General features: G+C 46.1%; 1 protein-coding gene across 4 annotated transcripts in view; it reads right to left on the reverse strand.

Moving 5' to 3' along the window:
- The window catches only part of LOC117778518 (disco-interacting protein 2 homolog C), a 109,108-nt gene that overhangs the window by 62,946 nt on the left and 18,595 nt on the right, over positions 1 to 27,567 (reverse strand). The window lies entirely within an intron of this gene.

Below are 27,567 nucleotides of genomic sequence, written 5' to 3' on the forward strand. Positions count from 1 at the left end.
ACATGGTAAGACACACACACTTCTGCATCAAGCCGATGGCGAGAGAAAGAGACGCACAAACACAGAGGCAGGGAAGACCGCCCGTCCTCGCCGTCACTTAACGGGGAAGTTAAATGCTTGTCAACTTCAACAATAGACCTACAACTCCCAGAGTCCCACAGACGGAGACAGACACTTTCAGACCACAGGACATTGCTGAGCAGCAGAGCGGCCTCTCATTTTACACCAAAGCACAATAAAAATCTGTATTTTGACATCCTGCGGTTCAGACTGTAACAACAGGCCGTCAGAATAAGACCAACCACCACCTATTTTAGATTTGGCTTCACTCACACACACACACACACACACACACACACACACACACACACACACGACAGGGCAGCCTATTATTGTCTCTTTCTTTCTTTTCTGTCTTACCAGATTTCTGCTGCTCTGGTTTCACGTCTCCCATCTCGGCCCTGTGTATTTTTTTTGATAAACGTCTTTGATCTTAAATTGAAAGTGAGATATTTGCTTTGATCGTGGTTTGTAATTTTATATCTCTGTATGTTCTGCTGTGTATTGTTCGGTCACTTACCCATCACAACATTAAGCCCACTGACCCTTACCCTACTGAGTTCAGATTAGTTTTACAGATTTACAAAAAAATTCTTCGTGAAAGTTCCCACATTTCAAACATGCTACTGAAAGTCTCTTATGATGCAGGTTGCATTTCTCATCTTTTTAATCTTCATATCGTAGCTTTAAATGTTGGAGACACTTTGGAACGTCAGCAAACATCTGCAACAAAGACAATTTTCATACTTTTAGAAAGCTCATTCAATTGGGGGGGGGGGAACCGAAGCTCAGCAACATTTAATGAAAACACACAATTTGAGCGGAGGCTACAACAGGAAGTCTCTAGTCCATAAAGAGGAGTTTAAACTCCATTAAAACAGTGTGGGGTGACACACACACACACACACACACACACACACACACACACACACACACACACACACACACACACACACACACACACACACACACACACACACACACACACACACACACCTCTACATTTCAGTGTTGTATTGACTTCCCTTACTGAAAAAATAATATTTCAGACTGAATTTCCCTCCAGTCTTTCTACTCCCATGAATCTGTCTCGAATCCACGCGGCAGGGAGTGTTATTATCCGATGTAGAAAAGCCTGCTGTTTGTGGTTATGACAGCAGTGGCCCGCTCAGCATATCCGAAACTGGACCTCAAGGGGATACGACACCCGCCGACCCCTCCCACACTCACACGGCATCGGGAGAAACCCAGCAGAGCTAAGAGAGCGCGTGGAGCCGCCTCAGCAGCTCCAGTCAGGGATTGTCCCAGGACGCGATGTGTGGCGGAGGTCCACCAGGAGCAGGGACTGTACAAGAACGTGTCTCCATTGTACCGCTGTAACCTCCGTCTCACATTACATCTCTCCATTACTCTGCAGCAAATCCCTACAGTCCTTCGACGTGGGAACAGATGTCGTTGTTCTACTTGGACGACACCGACAAAGATAATACATCACACGCAGAACAGCTGAAGAGTTAGATGGAGGAATGCATTTATCTCAGTCTGTTTGAATAGAAAACTAATGTGCTGCTCTACAGCTGCAACAGAAGCATGAGAGCACAAAACAAACACGTGTGAGAGGTGGAGTGATAACAACAGACGAGGTCCGCTGTCCGTCCAAATCAAGTCATCCAGTAGTTTGTGAGCTGCCGTTTTTGGTCCAGCGCCATCTTGGTTTTTTGAGGACCGGGGGGGTGGAGCCTGACTGAAAGGTGGAGGACCACCACGATCTGATCAGTCCAATTAAAAGCTTGCACCAAATTTGAAGAATGATCATGTTCACAAGAATGAGACGGACATAAACTCTAAAACATAATGTCTCCGTCCACTGACTGTCACCTCAACAACAAATATCACAGCAGCTCCTTAAAACTAAAAGCTATTCAATATAATAAAATCAAATACTGAAACTCGGTTGCCATGGTAGCACAGATGCGATGAGGGTTAATCACCTGCCAGATAAAAACAGATGAGTGGAGTTTAAGTTGCTTCACTGTAAAACCAAATCCAAACCTGTTCTCTCCTTCAGCTGCAGCAGTGACTCAGCAGGACGCAGCAGCAGCGACGTAGCTGCCGCATGATAATGACTGAGCGGTGCAGGGGATTAGCCTTGTTAGCTGTTGTTAGCGGCAAAATCAGTCCATCGAAAGCCATCGTCCATCAGGGGAGAACGAAGCGGAACAGGAAAATCAATTCACGGCGGCTCGGGCAAGGTCGCCCTTCACTGAGGAGACACCTGAGGGCTGAACCTCACTCCGGGAACCACTGCTTTATTAGAATAAATTACTATTCTGACGTGCGGCGTATTTCCTGTGTCTCTGCTTCTTGTGCAGGTGGTCTGTGCCTGTTTGGATAAAAGTAAATAAATCAAACGTTGAGCAGTTCAAGTTCACTTTCAGATTTGGGACGAAGTCAGTGAGCATGGAGACGAAGTTCAAAACTTAAGAACACAGCAAGTTCACGGCAAAGAACGAGCCCGACCACAAAGCACTTCCTGGTGTTTAGAGAGTTCAGACAGCCCAGGGACAGATAACAACTCAGGGACAGATACCAACTCAGGGACAGATAACAACTCTGCCGTCACGCGTCCAGTCTCCTGCACTTGTTGTCATGTTGAACTAATGTTGACCACAACAGCAACAACAACACAAAGCGCTCCACCGACAGATGGATGGATAAACCCGTGGCTTGTATTCCCACCAGCAGGTGGTCCTCTGAACGGTCATGACGGACTGACAGAGGAACTTGTGGTATTCCCATCACGCAGCGCTCTCTGCTTGCTACTGTAAAACACAGCAAATCCTCTTCCTCCTCCGTCATGCACCTCCAGGAACAGCTGTGCCTGCACCCCCCCCCCTGCTCCAACCACCCCCTCCCACAATGCATCATTCAACATGGAGGCCAAAGCGGCGAGCCACCTCTTCACGCTGCCGACAGCAGATCCACATCTAAATCACTGGAAAACAAGAGTGATCTTTATCCGTCACATCTGGTGATTTCACTCTAAACACAATTATGCACCGACCTGTGAACTGCTCAGCAAATCAGTGACACATATCTGATCTTCTGAATCCCAAGAAGGAACAAGAGGGTTTCTACCAAAGAGATAAGGAATTATCTCACTGAATCAAATAAATGAATGGTTAACAATTTAAAAAACGTATCTATTTTTGAGGAGAACTACACCCCCGCTCAAGCTAAGGCCCGGGTCTCAGGCGGGTCTGAATAATGCAGAGGATTTGCTTCATGGAAATGGGATTGGTAGATTTTGAGTCATCATGCAGACAAACAGTCAAACAAACAGGGAAAACAAGACTAATCCACCCATATGAACAACGCTCCGCAGCACCACCGCTGGTAGAAGTACTTGAATACTTCTCCCACCACTTGCAGTTTCAGTCATGCAACATTACAAGAGAGGACGAGACACCATTGGAGCAGATTGAACTTTAACCGCCTCCACTGCAGCAGCAAGACGGAACAGGAAACATCAGAGAACCAGACACGGTCCGTGCACTCGTCAAAGTTGTTCAGGCCTCTTTTGTCTCACCTTGCTGGACAGTGTCAATCTACAGGATGTGGACCAGCTCAGCTCCTCCCAGCTCTGTCCTGCACCAGCAGCGTGTCCATCGGAGCAGAGCGTCCCACCCGGGCCACTAGACAGACCTCTTTTTTCATCTCCATCAATCTTTCACGCCGTCTGAAACAGCACTAACATACGTTGGAACAAATCCCCGTCCAGCAGAGCATTCAACTCCTCCTGCCGGGTTCATCTCCACACCGGGGACCTCTCACCTCTCCCTCTCTCTCTCTCTCTCTCTCTCCCTCTCTCTCTCTCTCCCTCTCCCTCTCCCTCTCTCTCTCTCTCTCTCTCTGTCTGTCTCGGTCCACCTCGCTCGCTCTCTGCCGCTCCTCCTCTCTCTTCGGTGTCTCCACCTTTTGTGCTGCCGTCTCTTTCATCCTTCCTTTGATCTCCAGAGAGTTCCCTGTTCTCTGCGTCTCCGTCCGACCTCGATATCTGACAGATGCTGTCCACGCCCATCCAGACCACACACACACACACACACACACACACACACACACACACACAGCGACACAAGAGCTTTTGTTTTCTTTCACCTGTAAAATTTGGAAACGGTTGGAGATGCAACAGTCAGATATAAACTATAGTGTGTATGTTGTTTGTTGGTTGGTGATAAAACGCGGTCATAAAAGAAATAATTTCCTTCTTGAATAAGACGTTTGATTTTGGGGACGACGACCAGCGAATGTCAAATCAACACTATGTAACTTTCTTTGTATCTAACCCCCCCCCACCCCCAACTGACAATACGCCGTCTACAAAACCAATCAGAGTCAAGTACAGGTAGACTCCGCCCACGTAGGTGATGACGACAGGACGTACGTATGTCAGACAAAATTCTTTAGTCCCTAAATTACAACGTGAAACCAGAACTAAACCGATCAAATGAAACTATGGAACAAACATGAAGCTTCAGACGTTCAGAGAGAAAACGTCCCGGGAGTCAAACGTTGCATCATATTTGTCTAATGACGCATTTTGATATTTCTACAATCTCGGCCTGATACTGAAATGTGGCCTCAAAAGCCAGAGCTGCAGCAGGGGAAGTCCACACTTCACAAATCAGGTGTCAGCAGAAATAAGTCAGTCTGGACGGACACACACACGCACACACACGCACACACACACACACACACACACACACTTTAAGAGTCTTATCTGCGACTGTCAGTTTGTGGAAGTGTGAAGACAGGATGCAGCAGTGGGAAGTGTGCGAGGCTGGAGGTGCAGCATGTCACAATCATTTCCCCATTTGCTTCCCCTCACTCACTCCTGAGTGAATGAACACATTAAAAAATAACACCAGTACATCAGCAATTTTTTTTTATTCACTGACGCATTTCCGAAGAAATTAAAGAAAATCATTTACGTATAAATCTACAGTGAAAATCCTTTCGGGGGGGGGCTCAGAGAACGACTGTAAATATTAAATCATTTAAAAAAAAAAACGCATGACTGATTCAAACCAGAGCTTCTAGCGACATATCCCAGCAGTGGAAACTGGAAAGTGCTCTTGTTTTCCTCTCAGACTACATCTCCCACAATCCCGCTGGGAAACGCCATGACAGCGATTCTTTGTCCGTCGGCAGCACGCACTCTCCGAGCTTCAGCGGTGCCACTTTCTAGTAAAGGAGCCTTTTCTACGTGGTAACTCGTGGCTTTGTGTTTGTCAGCTCTTCTTCACGCAGACATAATTCAATACATGTTATTACTGACTTATTAAATATGCAGACTAGGCAGATTATTAGAACATGAGCAAAGCAACAGAATCTTATTAACCAATTTACATATTTGTAATACTGAAGCTATTTTTGAAACGCCAGCTGAAGGGACTTTTCACAACCCGGACATTCTAACTTTCATTGTTCTGGGGTTGCAAATAATAATTACTTCCATTATTAGTCAGAAGACTTGTGAAAAGTAATTGCTATAATTTTCCACAGGCAAAAGCGACATCTATTAAAAGACTTCAGAACAATGACTGAGAAAAACATCACTAAACATAAAAACTTGAATGGATGAACAAAACTGCACCAGCTCTAATTTGTCCCCTTTTGCCTAAAGTGTCCTGTTTACAGTTTATATTAACATAAGTCCAGGTTTCAACCCTTTACCTGCAGAATGAGCCAGAATCCGACGGGTGGTGAGCGCTCTCCCTGGCAGCTCGCCGTCGCTCCCTGACTGACCTGCAGACCGTCTGAGGGGCTGCTGTCTGGGCGTCTGGCCCCGAGTCCTCAGACACAGACGGTGTCACCGGGAAAACGCTCCCCAGGAACGCCGCCGCTCTGTCTCCATAATTCAGGTGCGTGATTTTGATCTGCTGCATTATTTAACCGTGGCACAGTTGCGACGTCCCGTGTCCCTGCTGATCCAAATCTGTCACTTCACCTCACACTCCACTCAGGGTGACGGGGCCCTTCTGGCCTGGACGGACACGCACACGCGCACGCACACACACACACACACACACACACACACTGAGCCCAAGAAATACCCCCAAGCAATATGCACCCCCCCCCTCCCTGCACAAAAACACCCAAAAATGCAGCCTATGCACATACACACGTGCAGAAGGCTGAGACCATATATGAAAGTATTTATAATAAATGCAAATTCCGCACTCTCAGAAGGAGTGGCAAAGAAGAAGAGAATTCTGGGAAAAGAAAATTGCAGTTTTATCTGTGAGAAAATAATATACTGTTATTGGATCATAGATGGATTTGCCTACTCGCCTGCATTTTTGGACGCAGTATTGGACACGTTTCCGAAGCCGAAACCGTGTGACATCTAATAAATGGAAAATCTTGGGGTTACAGAGTTTTTAGCCCCAACTTGCATTGTGGGTAATGTAGGCGCCAGGATTTGACAGCCAACAAGAATGCATGGAAATATAAAAAAAATCCTCTCTGAGTTTTGTGTCCCTGGGAGTGAGTAAACAAAATGAATAAACCCGTCCTCTGACTAAGAGACTTTCCCTTCGGTTCACTCGAGGATACCGTTTACACTCGTCTCAGTTTCTGTTGAAAGTCGCTTCCTTTTCTTTCGGCGGTCCCTGTGTTTGTGTTGGCCGACAGACCCTCGCTCACTCACGTCTACGATTTCGTTTGCATTCCATTGTCTTCTATTTTTATCTCTCCGTCTCATTTTACGGTCTCTCGTTTTAAATGTTCACACTCTTTTCTTTACCTCGTCGCAGCCCTCACACACCTTTTTCCCCACATTTTTTCCTAATCGTCCCTCGCTGCTATCCGCTCCTTTCACTGTGTCCATTTATGGGCAGTGTGCTCAGAGCTGGATCTCCTTCAGGCGGACCAACACAGGGTCAACATTTCCCAGGATTTAAGAGGGAATGGAGTCCTGCCGGCTGCATCAGCAGAGAGCAACAGCTCTGACCCTGAAGCCCGGACACAATCTGACAACGCACAAGGAAACAGGTGGGTCACCAATCACCTGTTTGGAGGTAAATGACACTTAACTCAAGGAAAGCCCCTCATAAAAAGACAGCTGGAAAGAAGCAAATGAGAAATGACACCAATTCCTTTAACTTTTCCAAACTACAGATGATTGGATTTAGTTCTTGACGTCCTAAAGTTGCTTTGACCATGTTTAGGTTTGTTCCTCACAGCCTCATGGTCACGTGATCACAACATTACATCACAGCAGCAGAAATTAAATGACAGCCAACAATCTTTAAAACCTAATTCCGTCCAGGGGAGCTTCAGGAAGCAGATCGTTGTCTCTGCAGGTTGTATAATAAAGATGGATGACATGACAGCTCCCTAAAAGTGAAGGCAAAACAACTGGTTTTCCCCCCTGGTGGCTGGCTGCGGTAATGGTCATAAACCTCACCATCTGGAAGCAAGTAGTAGTTGAACGTAGCCAAAGAGTCAGCAACGAGATATGAGCGAAGCACCTTTTGTGTGAGGCACCATGCTGGCTTAACCCAAAGTTCACGTGAGATGTACGACATCAACGTAAATCCTCCATTCAGCTCCTGCCACAGTGACTCCTCAACCTGCCGATTAATGTCAGCGGACAGTATAGAAGCGTTCAGAGTGGGAACGATGGTTATTTCAATTCACTGAGTCAACCCACAGGAGCCTGGTGTTCCGTCATCAAACTGGAAAGTTGAACGTCTTATGCAGAATAAACATGAACGTGCAGTGAAGCTCACAACAATCTGTTGGAGGTGTGTGTCATTTAAACAGCTGCCTGCTCCACAAACGCTATAGAAAACAGTGGCGGTGTGGTTTTTACGCTCCAGTCAACACAACCTGCTCCACCGACCACACCTCTCATCACAGGTGTATCGTATCGACGTGGGCGTGGAAACCGGACAGATACAGATTTGTGGTTCAGAGTCAGTGCGCAGGTGGTTTCCTGGGTAACAGCTGACAGGCGGCACGTTTTGTTTACACCACGTAATCAATTATGAAGTTTTTCTTGCACAAACATGTGTTTTAAAGGAGCATGTGTGTGTGAGATATGTATCCCAACATGAACAGGCTCTCCGGCATTGTAGCTGGAGAATCAGATGTGATATTATCCCTGTGCAGACGTGCGGTGGGACTTGAGTTTCAAATTTCTGCATTGGCAATTTCTCACTCGTTTGCTTATTTTGCAAAACACAAGCATTTCCATCCGAGCCAATGAGCAGACACTTTGTTCTCCGACATCTACAAAAGGCTGAGCAGGTAGAGACACGTTTAATTGCTTTGCCCAGTGCAGCAGCCGATGGCCACAATCAACCTGCTGCTTCTGTGTCCTCAACTATCCAGATCATATCAAGGAGGATGCTCACGAATCCCGAACATCACAACCACACTGACGCAGATGCAGGAACCTTTTTTGAAGAACATCTCTCAAACTGTCGCCAGCAGAAAACAACCTTAGTTGAGTACATTACAGGAGTCACACCAGCAACCTCACAGGCTCCGCAGCAGACACTAGGGCTGTCACGTTCAAATTCAAAATATAGAGTCTAGATACGCATCTGCAAACTGAGGACACTAGCAAGTTGTGAACATTCGTCCTTTTCCACTTCCAGCAACATGTGCTCATTTTCGACTTGTGCCATTTCTTGTATTGAATCTGTTAGAGTTCGTCTTTTCTGGACCGCATGCTTCTGCTCTCACAGGTGAATTTCCCTCTGAGGATGAATAAAGACTCATCATTTTATATTTTATTTCCTTATCAGTTGCAGCACATTTCCCATCTTCCTTCCTCCGCCGTCAGCATCGCTTCACTAACGCCGTCAGCGCAGCTCAAAGAGAAGCCGAATACACGAGGACCGGCTGTAATTAAGTCAAGTGTCTCGAGGCTCCGCTCACCTGCTGCCTCGCTGGAGCTCTGCTGACGTTCGCTGAGGCTGACCAATACTTCATTATGGCTTAAGTGAAAAAGAATCGATAGCAGCCAGCGATGCAGTCGAGTCTGGCCGGCCTCCGTCTGGCTTCGGTGTCAGGCATCAATCACAGGCGGAGAGCGACAGGGGGAAGAAAAGCTGAACGGCAAAGTTTCACAGTGAAGAGCAAGCAGGTCCTGAGGAGTGCTGATAGGAGCGATGTGCGTCTGGCAGCTTTTGTGATGACATTAACGAAAAGCGGGGTTTCACTGCGAGATGAGATATCAAGCAATGTGAAGAAGTGATGCCGGACACTTCAGCTGCCTGGAAGCTTTATGCGGAGGAGATGCCGTCGTTAATCTCCATCAGACATCAAAAATATCGACAAAGCTGCGGCAGTAAGGACGGCGAACATCGTAAAACACGTCTGCAAAATGATTGATATCGAAGACGCCACTTCTCTTCAGTTCTGAAGAAGAGAAGTGAGAAAGCCTCTGGGATGAAAGTCCAGTTCAGTAGCATCTGAACACTTAGACTGTGTTCTGATCGAGAGCAGAACTTTGACATCTCGTGCAAAATTAGTTTTTTCATACGCCTCATTTTTCAGGTATCATCAAAAACCTTATTGTTGGTCTTATTTAACAGAACAGCAGTAGAGCACAAACCTCCGCAGAGTCCCAACAGTTAGATTCAATACACTCACAGATACCAGTGCCTGATTTTTCTATTTTCATCAAGATCCATTCATTATATCCTGGGAAATTAAGAAAATATCGAAAAATCTTTCTCACAATGGACCGCGGAGAGATCAGGCCCCGGAATGTGTGCTGTGATCGGGTCTGTTCGGAACCAGCTGTGTAGGAACCGGTGCCTTTTGGTTCCAAGCCCCAAAGTTCAGTTGTGTTTTTAATAATCTCTCTTACGAACAAACAAACGTACAGGGGTGAAAACATAACCTCCTTGTTGGGCATAATGACCTAGACTACTGTTCTGTAGGTTTAGTTTCCACTCCAAGTATTTACACAGGTAAGAAAGAACCAAGTAGGAATTTACACATAAACGTCCAGTGGGTGTGATAAAGCAACGAGCAGTAACACCGTCTTCAGAAAGCAAATATCTCAGTGCACTGACCTCATCACAACAACAGGCCACATCGGTGCTGGAAAACCACAAAGACCTTTCCGAGGGTTAGGGTTCAGGAACTAGACCGCTCCCTGTCTCTTGTCGGCGAGACAACATCTTTCTACGCCGATGATACTGTCCTTTCACGAAGAGATTTACTCAGTTAAAAGGCCGTGGTCATGAATGGGCTGACGGACAATGCAGAGCACATCGAGTCTCAGTGTATGTGGTCGTCCCTGTGACCCCGCCCCTCCACAGGGAGGAGGGTACATCTGTAGTTTCAAAGATGATGTGACGCAGTAAAAACTTTATAGCGCTAAAATTTAAATGAGGGATTAAACTTGCATCCGACAGAGTGTGACTGATGTTTTCATCAAATTCGACATGTTCACGACATTGATTTCTGGTCTAGATGTGCGAGATATTAACACTGTCCGAGGAAAACTGGACTTTGACGACTTCTGGTTGAAATATGTTCTGGATTATGACCAGTGAGTCAGATGTGTGTGTGGGTTTGAATATATTTGTCTTTGCACAAAGGGGTTCGGCAAATGGCAACTACATAGCAGCACTTTTGGCAATAAACTGCACGTCTTCAATAATATTTCCACTGGACTTGGGGAAAATAATCCCAGACAACAGTCCAGACAGACGGGGACGGGGACGAGTGAAAAAACAACAACTATTCACTGGACAGATATTGAACAAATCATCACAAGTCCCAGTTTTATGTGGAAACATTTCCAAAGACCAACTTCCTCATTTTTTTTCTTTAAATCGACTGAGCGGCTCCCACAGCCTCCGAGCTCCTTCAGCCGTGATGTGAGGTAACAAAACACAAACCTCTTCCCGCTCCACTGTGATTACCTGAGCCGACACTGAGGCCGCAGAGTTTATTCTCCACTTTACACGAGTGAGGCTCCGCCGCACTCGCACCACGCTAATCCAGATTAATGCCTTGTCTGGGCTTTTCCTTCACGTCGGTCATTCACAGTGACGGAAATCCTGTTAATGCAATAGCTTGGTTCAGCCATGAAAATCAAAGTGGTCAAAGCTTTGTGTGACTTTGGTTGAGTTCTTTAAATAGATTCATCAGTTTGGTGATCTTGAAATATTTCTCTGGACTTAGCAGGTTTCCCCTGCGCTGAACTCTGAGCTCCTGTTTCCTTTTGAAGGGTTTCATTCATTACTTTTTTTTGCCAAATCCACTGAATTAAATAACACAGAGCAGCTGTTTGTGTCCGTCTGAAGAATGCATGTCTAATATTCACTTTACTTTTAGCTCTGTCAATCTCGGAGCCCGTCACCGATCGTTCGATGAGGATTTAGCCTCCAGCCAGTAATTTGTTGACTTCCGTCGAAGACTCCATGTTGTGTCTCCGCACCGAGTCCGATGACTTTCTGTCATCGCACTGGTCCAACGTTTCTCCACCGAAAACACAAGCAATCATACTTTGTGTTGTCGATCATCATAACAACAACATCCAAGTTTCTCTATCAGGAAACACAACAGCATGCAAAGTTTAAAGGAAGTACACAAGGAATAACCTCCACAACCAGATGAACACACTCCAGGTTCACCAGCTGCCTCATTTTGGTGTTTGTGATCATGTTTGCGTCATCACAATTTTCTCAACTTCTACCACACACAACACAAGCCAAGCAGTGGAACCACAACGCACTTGGACAACACACAACCTTTCGTTTCATGGGAGTGCTGATAAAGTGTAATGATAAGTGATAAATATCTGTGGATTAGTCACTAAAAGGCCCCTCGCTGATTCAAATATGAAAACTATTGTCTGGTGTGGGTTTAAATAACTTCATGGTTGCAGTCCAGTTTCCACAGTGGAAGCAAAAGAGGCAGTTTCGTGCCGTTACACAACTGAGGACCGGCTCCGAACCAGATGACTCTGGACCAAAAATGGCCATCCAGTGAGAAAAGAGCCATTCCTTAAATACTTCAGTTCACTTGGAACAACAATGCATGAGTCCAAACATAGGCCTGCAGCTGCTGCCTGGAGGCCCACTCGGATTTCATTGAAAAAAAAAAAACACAACATCGCTCCAGATTGTGTGTTGGGATTATGTAAGGAAGACAAATCATAGAAAACAAGCAGGATGGAATAAATGCACATGGACGGTGACACTGTCGACGCGGCGCTGCTCAGCGGCGGCTGAATAATTGCTCTCCGAGGAGATTTATGACCATTTGACATCCGTGCGACCGGGACACATCCATCACAGCACCAACTGAGGCAGCATTAATTAAAAATATGAGTTTGAAATAAATGATCACTGTGCTGGGTCACGGCGTCACCCACAGAGCGCAGGCTGAGGCCACCAGAGAGGGAATTAGCGCTCAGTCAATTATGATACACGGACGGAGAAAAATCCACAAAGTGCACAAGGACCACGGAGAAATATCCCTGGAGGTCGACGAGCTCTGCACGTTTATCTTAAATGACCGACATAGCTCTGGTGTCAGCAACAAATGTCCAGATTTAATACATATTTCTCAAACATTCACAACAATTTGCTTTTCTTAAGCCCTGATTCCACCAGGCGTGTGTTTGGTGAATGTTCAGACGTGCACGACACGATGAATTCGGGGATTTCTGTGCAACAAAATAAATCTCATCTAAAACAACATATGGTCAAACTAAATGTGTCTGCTGTGTGATGTCAGAGTCTCACTTATGAATCTCCTTCTTTAAATGCAACAGAAAGAAATTTAAAAAAAATCATATTTAAGCCATTTTAGCACAAAATCTGTAGTTTCCCTCTCGTTTCACAGAAACCCAGCTACACACACACACACACACACACACACACACACACACACACACACACACACACACACACACACACACACACACACACACACACACACACACACACACACGCGCAGATTCAGTCTCACTATGCAAACAGAGTCGGTCATCTCTGCTGTGCACACGTGTGCAGAAAGAGAAGCGCGGCAGCAGAAGGCGTGAACCCAGGGTCATGTCATGTTTTTTTAATGGAGGGCGACGAACACAATCCGCCACGTTTTGAACTAGATCCTCATCGAAAGGAAACATCACAGTTTAGAGTTTAGAGCGTGAAGGTTCCTGAGCTCACACTTCATTTTGTAAATTTACTGACTTCTGTTACGGTACAAGTAAGTAGAATAATCTCTGACCGCTCCTTTCTGTTAAACGGGCGTCGCATCTTGTGTGTTCGGACTGAGACCCATGCAGTGTGTGTGTTACTCAGGGCTTGGCTCTGAGATGTGTTGCTCCCCGAGGCTGCTCGGAGAACAGAGAGCCGGCTCTGACGAGTCGCTGAGTCACATGTTTCACTCTCTGCCAGCATCCAGACGACCGCCAGAGCCCTGCGGCTACACACTGTGTCGGTCCCAAGAGCAGTCAGGAGTCCACTGAGTGTGTGTGTGTGTGTGTGTGTGTGTGTGTGTGTGTGTGTGTGTGTGTGTGTGTGTGTGTGTGATCCGTCTTTTATTTTGGAAATCACAGCTCTGTGTCCCAGCTGACGAGCCTGGCGTGGCCCACGTGAACATTTGGCGTGATGAGTCGGCCGGTGAACCCGTCTGTCAGTAAACCTCTGAAACAGCCGGCGGTCTGTCCGAGTGTCAGACAGACAGACAGACAGTAGAAGAAGTAAATAAGTAAAGTCCTGGTGAACGACAGACGGAGCCACGGACCTGATTTAAGATGGACGATGTGACGAAAGGTGTCTCGATTGCCCCGACCAGCCACTAGTTGGCGCCGTGTTCAAAGACCTGCGTGTTTAACACAACGTCTTTCAACAAAAGCTGCCCTCAGACCTGCACTGACATGTTTCAGCGGGTCTGTATGTGAGAGCTCAACGTCCGAGTCAGGCGCAGTAAAATGTCCCAAGTGAGTCCACGTGAGTACACAGGACACGATGAAGACATTTCTAACTCGTGGCGAAACCCGGCGTCTCAGGACAATCCCACCTGACCGTCCTCCCTAGTGATGATGCTCGTTGCTATGGACACCACATGATCTAATCCCAGTTAACGACAACAAGTTGTATTCATTTATTCGGTTCAGGTCCATTTACTTTACATATTTAACTGCGTTACGTCAACCAGATGACCAGTAAACTGAAGTTCTAGTTGACCAGTTAGTAAACAGATCAAAGTCAGGTATCATGAGCGCGCGCACACACACACACACACACACCTCTATGTAACGTGCTGAGTGGAAGTGTGTGTGGAGGAATGTCTCTCCAACGCGCACGATTACTGTGTCACCCTGACACTCCTATTAATAGCACAGCATTTAGCCTTTGTGTGTGTGTGTGTGTGTGTGTGTGTGTCTGCACGGTGCGACTAGACAACAAACAAACTCGCAACCACAACATTTCTTTTGCTTGATTTTCAGAGCGCACGGCACCCTAACCCCTGAATGTGAGCTCCAGCGCCACAGGAAGAAGATTGGTAGTTGACACACACACACACACACACACACACACACACACACACACACACACACACACACACACACACACACACACACACACACACACACACACGAAAGTGCTATGTGATCCAATTCACCTCTGCTAACGTTCTGCAAAGTCAGACCCAGACAACTTGCTTTTAGAGCCACTGTGCCGAAGGTTCAGTTTCCACCCCAGTGTCTTTGAGCTTGCCCTCGAGCAAGGCATATGACCTAATACAGATAAGTGAGGAGCGATGCGAGCTGGAAGGAAACAAAAGAAGAGAATAAAGACGTGCAGAGGAAGGAGGGAGAAAGAAGGGAGGAGGAAAGACTTGTTAGAGGAGTGTAAGGACAAATGAGGGTGAGCGAGAGAAAGGGAATAAGGATGATAAGATAAAAAGGACTGATGGTATGAGGGGAAAGTAAAACATGAAGAAAGAAAGGAAGGAGAGGATGTAAAGATAAGAGGAGAAGAGAGAGATCGGATGTGAGGAAGTAAGGAAGGAAGCAGGATGACATCTCCATCTAATTATAGAATTATATACTATACTACTAAATTCTAATCAAACATTTATTGTATGGTTATATTTTACAAATAGTTTTATTTTAATTAAACTTTTTGATTTACTGTTTGTTCCAATTTTAGGAATCTGGTTGCCATGTGACCTCACCCTCCTTTCATCCAATAACATTCTCTCTCTTTATGGATTTGTTCTCTTTTCTTTGCTTCCTGCTTCTGTGATGCAGAGATGCACATTAAACCACGTCCGCGTGCCTTTGAGCAGGGCACTGAACCTGGATTAATAAGAGAAACAACCCAACTGCTCAACTCCGGTCTTGCTATGAAAAAAAAAAAAGAATAAATCAAAACATAATTATTTCAAGAGGCTGCAAAAATCTGCAAAAATCTTCTTTCCAGTCGTCCGCTGCAGAGCTGATCTACATGTGTGTCGTCTGGGCAGTTAGCCAGTGCTGCAGACTGACTGGAAATAAATGAGGCTGGAAGGGTCGGGTTTATTGGGGATTGAACCTTCGACCCTTCCCGTTCGCAGTCCAGCTCATTTAAGCTCAGAGCGATCCGACCATCTCGAACTGGCTTGGTGGATGACACCGGGCGAGTGGGATTTACATCGAAAAACGTATTAACGACGGCGTCTGTCACCCGCCGCTCAACACCCCTGAATCGTGGCGCCACGTATTCGGTTGAACGAGCAGTGAGAAGTGGGATTTCTTTCCAGGCTCATTTCTGCCGCGTGCATGGACGTTATGTCACTTTTCACCGTCACCCTTGTCAGCCGGGAGTGACGACAGGAGGGTCCAATGGAAGCACAGCGCTAGACGGCTGCATCGCCGATCTGTTGGTTCTCACAGGGAGCGCGTCTGCTGCCGAGCTGCCACGTGAGGTTTCTGGTTTGAATACTGCACTTCCTCTGGTTAGAGGCTCTGAATGCCAGGACTCTGGTATGAAGCCGTGCAACATCTGGTCCTGCAGTTATAACAATTACAACCTTGTTAAAACTAATGAATGGATTTTTACTTTGAAACAGGCGGAGGAGGTGTGGCGAATATTTATGTTTGGGAAATATTCAGCAGAGAGACATTGAGAGTGCGCTGAGACATTCTGCTCGTCTGTGAACCGCACGATGTGCAGCAGGTGAGACTCGAACGTGCGATGTTTCATCAAACACTGAAAGTCAAACTGAATCACTCCCCAGACAGAGAGTGAAAGATCACATGTTCTCGTACAGTAACAACACAACAGAGTCTCAAACCACACAACCTTTCATTTCAAAACCACCACACACTCAGAAACCCTGACGACAGAGAGACATCAGCCAGACGGTTCGGACCCAGTTCGCTTGAAACGAGGACGACGCAGACGCCGAATGGATCCCGGGTTAGTGAGGAGCACGACGCTCAGCAGCCGAGGAGGTGCAGGGGGCTGGATGCAGGGTTGCTATGGGAGACGGTGAAGAGCGGGATGTTGTGAGGCTTTGATCTTCTGTGATTGTGCATCACCGAGACACCAAAAGGAACAAACCTGTAACTTTACTGCACTGATGTTCTGTCTTCTTTGTTAATCACCTGCATCATTTGATATTCAAGAGCATCTTCTGTGTTGATTAATTGTGTTTTCATTCAAAACAACAAGATGCCCGTAGCTCCACAGGTGGCAAGGCACTAACACTGCCAGGGTTGTGGGTTTGATTCCTCACGATACTGTACTACTATACGTCATAAATATTCAGTTTTCAATGTCGACCCCACCACGCCCCCGTCAGCTAACCTGTCGCTCCGATTGGTCCAATTACCCCGATTTACCAGGTCAACGATGCTGTTGGCCTATCAGCGGAGAGCAAGAGCCCTCGACCCCCTCTACCCCCCCCCCCGTGAGCCTGATGAGTGACTTCCCGTCGCTGCTCTCCAACAGGGGACGTATGCAAAACATTTCCCACCAGCACGAGAAGCCCCGGCACTGGTTTCCGACACAGACAGACGATGAAGACAAACAGCCCGATGAGGAGCAGTTCTGGTAAAACACTCTGGCGTTCGTCCAGCGGTGATTGGAAAATCACTCCTAATCGTCAAATTGAATCAAGAGCTAACAAACCGTATTATGAGGCTGAGGACCTCGTCAGCTCCACTTAACCTCAAGTCAGAAGAGAAGCTGTGTGAGAAAAAAAACCTGTCTGCTTGTTTTCTGCTGCCCATAAAATTAAAAGAAAACAAAAGTTATATTTAAGTGTTATTTCTGCTTTTAGAAGTTTATTTTTATTCGCACAAAGTTGATTTAGCTGCTTCCAGACCTGTGCTGAACTCGGAGCAAATGTCTGAGTCAGCTGCTGCAGACATTCTCCGGAGCTTCTCCGGCGGGACATTCTGTGGACATCCCCCGGAGTTCATGTCCGAAAACGGCTTTAGAAGCTTCAGAAGCTGCAGTAGTGATTGACAGCTGACGTTGCTAACCGCAGCTCCTACAAACACAGACTCCACATGACGTCGACGGGAACAACTTCAGGAAGTTTGGAGGAAAAGGAGACGCGTCCTCATCTTTATTTACAGTTTATGTCAGGAGTTGCATTTGTTCACAGCATTAAAAAGATAATGTCAGCGATGGGTGATCAGCGAGAAAATGATCCTTCAAAGGAACGAGGGTCGAAGACGAGTGAGCCTGGTGGACGCTGGGGTGTTTTTAGAGTGTCAGAGGTCACAGAGGTCAGCTGGGGGTGGGGGGGGGGGTGGTCAAGAGGGATAAAGAAATAGAGCTGAACTGTACAGCTGAAGGAGGTGAGGCTCGGGTCACACACACACACACACACACACACACACACACACACACACACACACACACACACACACACACACACACACACACACACACACACCTGAATTTCCCAACGTCATCATCTCTACTTCAACCACAGTGTCGGCCACGAGGAGATGAAGATGAATCGCTGCAGCGATGCTCCTGTTGTTAAGTGACACTCCCCCCACGCACCACATTCACCACACTGGGGTTTAACAGGTCACCTATATGAGGCATCCCGAGGTCATGAGAAGCGGCGGAGTGGCGGCGACCAATGGCGGCTAAATAAACCCCCGACAGGTGGTCGCACACATCTCTCTCTCTCTCTCTGTGTTTCCTAAAGAGTGCACTGCTCATGTTCCTCAGCACCTCCAGAAACACAAGACGCCTTCAAACGCTCGGGGGAAAAATAAAAAAACAATCCTCATCACTTCTACCTGAAAATTAATTTCCTGAGCAGAACCAGCAAAAACAAACGCAGCGAGAAAAGGACTGGAAACGGCTGCTGAACGCTGTGAGAGCACAAACAGGCAGAATAAGACAAAGGGAAAACAGGAAATGAAACGCTGAGAAACATTAGGTCAAACTAAAGAGAGGATATGGACTCAACCGCTGGCTCAACTGGGAAACACGAGGTGGGAAATAAGAGTCGCGACTTGGAAATTTGCAAAGAAAAGGTCAATTTTACAAGTTACTGAACAAACCATCAACACCATGATGGATTACAGATGTTTGAGGCTCCCCTTTTGAATCCATTGCTGCTGCTGGGAACCCAAACTGTGAGGACGCTGCGTTCGTTTCTATAAAGTACCTGAGGACCAAGACAGATCAACACCCACTGAGCTCCAACAAGACGACGGAGCCCAGAGACCTCGGGCAAACGTATGGGTTAAATACATCTGAGGCCCGGTTTCATTCAATATGATGTGGGAACACTGTGTCGTGTCAGGATGTTGTATTGTACACACACACACACACACACACACACACACACACACACACACACACACACACACACACACACACACACACACACACACACACACACACACACACACACACACACACACACACACACACACACACACACACACACAAAATAACACAGTAGCCTGTTTCACATGGTTTCTGCCAGACGCACCCGAACAAACACATTAAATATGAATCAATATACAGAGGAACATGAACAGTGGCCCAGTTACATTAATGAAACCAACTGTGTGTGTGTGTGTGTGTGTGTGTGTGTGTGTGTGTTCTACTGTGTGTGTACCAGTGACCTTCAGGCACAGCTGAGGGTCTGACTGTCAGCGCTGCTGTTCATGTAACTGGAATGCATGACGGAATGCCATCCACTACAGTGTGTGTGTGTGTGTGTGTGTGTGTGTGTGTGTGTGTGTGTGTGTGTGTGTGTGTGTTTAGATGTCTCTTTCGCAGAATTAGACACAAAACTTTCATTCACGGTCAAAACAGGAGACCCCTGTTTGCAGGTTTCTCACTGTATGAAGATCAAAGTGTGTGTGTGTGTGTGTGTGTGTGTGTCTGTGTGTGTGTGTGTGTGTGTGTGTGTGTGTGTGTGTGTGTGTGTGTGTGTGTGTGTCGATGAGGTAGCCATAGATATTTACACACTCAAGTTATTAAAAACCAGAGTTTATCTCCAATATTCAGCAGGGAACTTTTAAAATAGGAAGCAGAGGATCATGGGTAACATGTAGCGTTCGGTTGTGTTCCAGTTCAGAGAGGGGACGACGCTGTCAGAGCTCCACTTTGTTTTTTATCTACATGAAAACCACTTCATCACTGGGACACGGAGCCCTAATGGGATCAATCCCCACACGTGGCTGCAGAGGGCGCTGTTGCTCAGAGACAGTTGCTTTAAGGTTTATCTGCCGACCCTCCATCGAGCAGCATGACCGTGTAACAGAACGTCCAAAGATATGAATTCAAATGCAGCTGGTTTTGTTTTTAACCTGTGTGACACGAATCTGCTAATGTCAACTTTTCCTTCAGCCCTGGAGCAAGGCACGTTCATGACCCGTTTGACGAGCGGAGCCTCTGTTGAGATCAGGAACATCCGAGCGTTCAGTTTCTTGCATGAATCGAGGCTCCCACACTTTTCGCGTAACTTCCCCATCGATCGATTCCACGCAGCATCGGAAGAAAGGCTGAGTTTTCTGATTCCGTTCTCACTACAGCACATTTTCATTCAGAACCGCCCCAACAGCTCAGAAGAGGACGATTACCACATGAATAAGTGGCGAGCGCCGCTGAGCTCGACCACTCAAAGCCTCCTCCCCCGCCGCTGAAAGGTCGTCCATCTCGCCACCTGAAATCAGACTCTCAAGGGCCAGACTGCGCTGATGCGTGATAATTCAGAAATAAAGGACGACGGCTGGAAATAGACACAGGAGAAAGAAAAGAGAATGAAGACGGACAGAGAGAGAGGACGAGAGACGTCACCGCGAAACTCAACATGAGTTAATGAGACGAATACTTTCAGAGTTTGGTCGCATCCGTCTCCGCTCTGCACACGATAAAGTTCCTTCCAACGACCCCCAACAACATTTCTACCGTTTTATCTGTTTCTCTATTTATAATTAAAGACAAATGAATAACCTCTGCAGTCTGAAGTCGTCACACCGCAAAGTTAAACTGCATTTTTTTCATTTTCATACCTAAATGTGGGGACGTTTTGTGTTTTATTTGTGTCCGTGGCCAAAACTGTAGCTTTTATTCATGTGACGGGTTATAAAACTAATTATAAACATCAGGTTTCTTCGCTGTTTCATACACTGATGAAAACCATGTGACGCTGTCGAAACCTTCGCAAACGCCGCAACTGAACAGATCTCTTTTCTTCCATTAAGTTCTACGGATACTAACAAATCCAGCTCCATGACCGATGAGCACAGAGAAGACAGTAGTAACTGAAACTGATGTATCGGCCGGTAAATACTGTACATATTTAAAAATGATCATGATGAAAAAGAAACCGTTTAACCACAAACTTTATCAAACATAACTATTAATAAAAAGAAAACTGCTACAACCAAATATATAGAAGTTGAATTAAGAAAATGTATATTTTTAAGGTAATATGAAAAGATAAATGCACATATTCTCTGCATTGTTAATTCAGTAAAATAAATAACAGGTTTTCATATGAACGATGCTGATACGGATTGGTCTGTGAAAAGCTCAAATCGACCAACAGATAAATCCGTCGGACTCTAATTAGCAGATAAAAATGTCCTTTTTTGATATAGTTGTTTAAAATCTAATGAAAGTTCAAACCAGATAAATTGATTAAACCTTGATATTAAGAGTTTAGTTTTTAAATGAGTTAGACTTTGTTTATTAAAGCTCTGTTTCCAGCAGACTGACAGAAGAGGAGACGTCATGAAGAAAGAACGACTCCAGCTCTCACTCATTCCCTCTTCCACTTTTATGAGCGGTGCCCCATCACACAATTCCTTGAGGCCATGTCGACACAAACGAAGACACACACACAACCAAACACACAAACACACACACACACACACACAGATGTTAGCCCCGCCTGAAGCAGGGCATCTGTCACTGGTCATCAGAGAAAGAGAGAACATTCCTCCTCTAGCGACACACACACACACACACACACACACACACACACACACACACACACACACACACACACACACACACACACACACACACACACACACACACACACACACACACACACACACACACACACACACACACACATTCTTTGTCTCGCTGTTACACAAACTGCAAACTAACAGTTAAATCCACTTTCCCTGGATGCAAAAACAAAAAATGTCCTGCCTGCGTCTCCCTCCGTCACACACACACACACACACACACACACACACACACACACACACACACACACACACACACACACACACACACACACACACACACACACACACACACACACACACACACACACACACACACACACACACACACACACAAACACACGCAGCAGGTAGAAAATTGAAAACAGCTTGAAAGCCAAACGTTGCGTTGCTTTCTGAGTTTTTTTTTAGCTTTTGAATTCCTGCTCCGCTCGCTCGCCCTGCTGCAGGAATCCAAACAGAAATAACAAGAGTGTTCTCGCTGAGAGGAGAGGGACGTTTCTACTGCAGCTATTCTGATTTAACTTCTCACGTTCAAGTGAATAAAACATGTTGATTAAAGCTCAAAGTTTTCTCTGAACTGGCAACAATAACAACAGCGAGTCATTTTTATTTCATTCTGTGAACTGAAGCCTCCTTTTTTAAATGTTTTGTGCTCACGTCTGTACCAAGTCGACTTTTGCATCACTTTCCTTGTTCAGACAATCAACGCTCTGTCTGTTGGAGGGTTTACTGCACCTGTTCACGTGGCTGCAAGCTGAAGCGACCATTGTTCCTGTGTTAGTGCGTGTGTGTGTGTCTGTGTGTTGTGTTGTGTTGCAGATGAAAACACCACAGTGGATTCAAACGCTGCAGCATAAGAGCGAACAATGAGGCCACAGTAAAAACTGTAAACGAAAACTAATTCTGTTGCTCTGCAGCGTCTCATGAAGGAAATGATCTCTCTGATGAAATGACTGCACAATAACTCTGATTAATAACTCTGCACTCGTTCCTCCTCCCCCCAGATGTTGGGACATGTTGTGGGCTTGAAACTTGGGGAGTTTCTGCCATATTTCCACCTCAGTCCTCAGCAGGAAGTGACCTGGAGGACAGAGCGTGTCAGCTCCTTCATCTGCTTCCTCTCCCTTTCCTGTCCAGCGCCTGTGTGCTCAGTGTGGGACGACCTCCCTCAGCCTTTTGAATAACAAGGCCCATCGGAAAGTGACGGACGTGTAAGTTCTGACGTGAAGACAAATCAAAGTGAAACACACGAAACCAACTATTAACCTATTTTCGTCTACTTTATTCACTTTTAAACTTCTAAACTGTTTTTGTTGCAGTGTAACGTGTTCCTTACACACGCAGGAAATAATTCCTTACTTTCTTTGTCCGTCGTGAACAAAAGCAGCTCTGTGCGACTCCAGTGGCCCACAACAGAGTTTCTTTCATCAGGCGGAGCCACAAGAGTTCAGAACAATGAGCACGAGATTCAGGAGCCGCTGGACTGATCCAGAGTCAGAACAAAGTGGAGGATTAACTCACAGTCGGTGTGTTTTCCTCTTTTAACGCTCAGTCAGTGTCTCCTCCTGCTACACCCAGCTCTCCATCCCCGTGTGTGATACTGCACAGAGAGTGTGTGTGTGTCTGTGTGTGTGTGTGTGTGTCTGTGTGTGTGTGTGTGTGTGTGTGTGTCTGTGTGTGTCTGAGGAAGAGTCCAGAGCACATGACTGCATTCCATAAAGAGAGAGGGACGAAGGAAGGGAAAGGAAAGAGAGGTGAGCGAGGGAATGGAAAGGACTCTCAGTTTGTCTCTAAATGATGTCAACAGCACAATATGGCGGCACCTGATGATTTCCACCCTTTTTGTTTCAGCGCGTGCGGGAGAACCGAGGAACTTCGTGTCGCGTAAAGATGATTTCGTCCATTTTGTGCTTCTGTGGAAACATGACGGTGCAACATGGGGGGGTAACATCACCCTGAATCCTCCACACGTCAATCTGCATGTTTGAAAAGGGGATTTTTAGGGTAGAGGATCTTACTCAACCACTCATTGTGCAGCTGACGGAGGAGCAGAGATCACACGGCTACACTTTTTACACAAAGACACTTTTCAGAAAATCTTCTAAATATTCTCATCAATGGAAAACTGTTTGGTTAAAGCTACAATCAATGAAATAGAAGGAAGAGTTTAAATTATACTGAGGCCATCAGCAAATTCATCATCATCGAGGTATCCACGTGTCGAGGGGGGAGGTCATCTTCCCCTGCAGGTGACCTCTGACCTCAGCAGAGGAGGAATCATGGGAACTGGAGTCCCGAAGTGGCTGGAGGGAAGCCCCGGGGGAGCGTTTAAGGTTTTTAAAGGGGGGGGGGGGGTCAGCAGGCGGTTTGCATGGTAGCCTGCAGAGCGAGCGTGACAGTCATAAGATGTGATCTGGATGAACAGAGTGGAACTGCAGCGAATTCATGAAGAGAAATTAGAGAGAAGTCGCTTCTTTTTTTTTTTGTTTTACTTCTTGTTGAACTCGTGACTTTTCTCGTCTTAGTGATGTTTTTTTTCTTAATTCTTCCGTGTGTGTGTTTTCAGTTATTCTGAGTTACACAGAAAATGAAATCTGAATTATTACAGTTCTGTGGTTTACTGTGTGGTTTGTGTATATGTTTGAGTGATTTACTAAACGAGTTTAATTGTTTCATACTTTGCACGTCTGCTATTTCAGAGTCAATTACACAATCTTCACACCCTATAGTTCATGACTTTTCAAAATAAAAGCTCTGTAATTCAGTTCAGTATAAAGCATTAGAGCAACTAAACGACCGTTGTGCTTTTACTGCGGAGACTAGATTAAATGGATGACGTGTCCAAATCGCACAAAACTCAACACTACACTTTCCCCTTTGTCCCTTAATACACAGGCCAAGCGTGAGGTCAATTAGATGCGTGTTCTACACAAAGACATCGATATCACACCGAGGAAATCGAAGATCCAGCGTCCCAGCGCTGCCTTCGTGGAAATAATGAAAACAAGAAGCTGCAGCGTCGATGATGTGGCATCAGGTCTCACAGAGGCGGTTGCTAGGCATCGTCACCAAGTGCATGTAGATGAAAAAAATAATCCATTTGTACTGACAGTGAAATGAGTCAAATGCAGTCTGCAGTGTGTGTGTGTGTGTGTGTGTGTGTGTGTGTGTGTGTGTGTGTGTGTGTGTGTGTGTGTGTGTGTGTGTGTGTGTGTGTGTGTGGTCCAGGTATTACTCATGTTGTGGGGACAAGTTCCCATAACGTAAACCATAATATGGTATACCATAAGTGAAGACATGTCTTAAGGATACGATGCAATACGGTCAAATACATTACGATACTATAAAACGGGATAAGATAAGATAAGACTTTATTTGTCCCTGAATATTTACAGTGCAACAGTTTGCAGGTGTAAGGTTAGGGGTTAAGTAACATAGTACGGTCGGAGTAAATCTCTAGGAAATCAAATTTAAATCAAATCACAATGTGTGTGTGTGTTGGGACAACGGACACACACTTCTGGGTTTGGGCGCTGCTCACAATTAGGAGGAAATTTAGGAGCTTGGCCGAGTTTTCTCCTCTGGACCCTGTGACACAGCCGTCACACGTTTAACAAACACAACCAGCTACAAGTAACGACGGAGGTATCTCAGCTGAATGACGAGAAAGTGCTGAAGACGGCAATATTCAATAAGCAACCTCCCCGATGTTAACAGACTTCATGATGTTTATATTCGTGCCTCCTCAGCACAGCTCAGTGTTACACAAACACAGTTATTTGATGCTTTTGTTTGAAGCATTTTTGCGTAGTCGATCCCACCAGGTCGCACAAATCGTTCAGTCGTCGATGATACGTGATGAACTGCCTGTTCAGTTCATCAGATAACATGCACAGGTGAGTGCATCTGAGAGCAAAGGCTTCTGGGAGAACGGACCCCCAACGTCTTCTCCTCTCCTGTTCTCTGTTAACGTTGCGTCTTGAATAAATATTTAAAAACCAGGTTCTCACCTCATTTATTCCTCAAACGCCGTCCTGATCTATTCTGTCTCCGTCTGTCCCCTTGATTTCCTCCCCTGCAGTTTGCACTCACTCATTTTCTCCCTCATCTGTGCGATTTCAGTTGTCTCCAAGTAAACAATCCCTTGTGCTCGGAAAAGAGAAAAACCTACAGATATGTTTTTAAACATAATTTAAGACCGAGTACAAGTGAGGAAGTGGTTTTTCTAAAAGACAAATAAGCCGAGTGTCTGTTCAGAGGCTGAATTCTTCGCAGGCGGCGCAACTAGACTGTCCCACTTCGAAGGCTCCCTCCATCAGGTGGATCCTTCGAACCAGGATACATCGAGTGCCGTTAGCTAATGACGCAACCTGAAGAGTAGGACGAGCTGGTGACGCAAATAGGAAATCCTCCGTAAACCAGACTGTCTCATTTTGGTTCAGCCTTCTCAGTCTGCGCGGCCCACAAAAGAGGACGGTCCGAATATTCAGAAAAGCTCATGAAAAGCTGCCATGTTTTTCTTTCGTTTATCCTTTTAATCGTCTTCTGACCCCTCGTGCAAATCCGCACCACAGGTGTGGGAGTGTGAACGCACCGATGTTCACGCCAATAAACTGTGGAGACATTTCAGCAGAAACCACAACGGTCACCAACAGAACCACGAGGCTCAAAACTGCTCCAGCCTCTGAGCTCACTCTTCAACTCCTCTCTGACTGGAAGAAGAGAGAATCACTGAGAGATAATGAATCACCTTGATTCACCTCATCGATAAACTTCACAGGACCGATAATTATTTTAAGAGTGAAATCAATCGCCAACCATCGGTGACCTGCATCATCCAATAAGACGAGGCCGCCGGTTGTGTAACGGCAGTTTAATCCACAGCGCTCAGATCAGCTGGTCTCAGTCAGGCAGCATCTCTGGACCGCGTCCAGCAGAAGCACTAACTGGGTTTCTAGACCAAGTCAGGATCTGCCAAGAGCCGATCCCTCGCTACACTCGGTAATTATGCAATCTCCTTTCATTAAAAATGACTTTCTTCACGTCCTCCTGTTTATTCTAGCTTTTCATGAACAGCGTTTTCATTTAAATCACAGTAAACAGAGTGCGTGCGCCGCCCATTCACCGCCGCTCCCTCTAAATGTGGAAGAGGAGGAGACGAGGAGTTTTGTTGGTTGAGGGGGAGGTAGGGGTGTTGGGGGGGGGTGCAGCTCAGCGAGGTTTCCTCTGGTCGGATGTGTCCCCTCTGTGACCCCTGTCGACCTCTATCACTGTAAACCCACTTCTTGGGGTTCACAGTTTTCATGCCTCAACCTTTTGACCTGCGATTTTACTGCACAGAACAAATGCATCTCCCATTTCAATGAGGCTCAGAGTCTGGTCATAAATTCTGCTTTCACTGACTCTCACACAGACATATCCCATTGAGCTGAACTACAAATACAAAATCATGTCTTCTGTGCCCTTCACGGACTCTGACGTGTGCGTCACATTATTAATGTCATGGAGGATGTTAAAGGCTAAAAACCTCAAACAGCGTCTCGCCATCGTGACAGAAACAGAGATTCAAGGGGGTGACAGTGGTGGAAGGTGGGGTGTTCAGTGGGTGGGGGTCTGCAGGACGGTTTAAACAAATCTCCCACTGGTCCACGTGCCCTCTCTCCTCCTCGTTTGCTCAGGCCTCCGCTCGCATGACGCCCCCGAAACGGGGGTTGAGACAGAAGGACGGAACATACGGACTCCTCTGAGCCTGAGGCTGAGAGAAAGGGATTATGGGATGTGTTTGAGCATAAGGCTACTTCCACTAGAGGAAAACAAGGGTCAGGAAACCTGTTTTAGACTTAATCGCATCATAAATATATATATATACACATTTCTTCATTTTTGGAGTAAAACCTCAGCTGCTGCAATGCAAGTTCAATATTTCCGGGTTTCCAGTGAATCTGTCACTCAAACAAAATCCTCAAACATTTTGAAAGGAGCACATGAGGTGAATTTAT

This window comes from Hippoglossus hippoglossus, chromosome 17 (assembly GCF_009819705.1).
Source record: "Hippoglossus hippoglossus isolate fHipHip1 chromosome 17, fHipHip1.pri, whole genome shotgun sequence".
Classification (NCBI taxonomy): domain Eukaryota; kingdom Metazoa; phylum Chordata; class Actinopteri; order Pleuronectiformes; family Pleuronectidae; genus Hippoglossus; species Hippoglossus hippoglossus.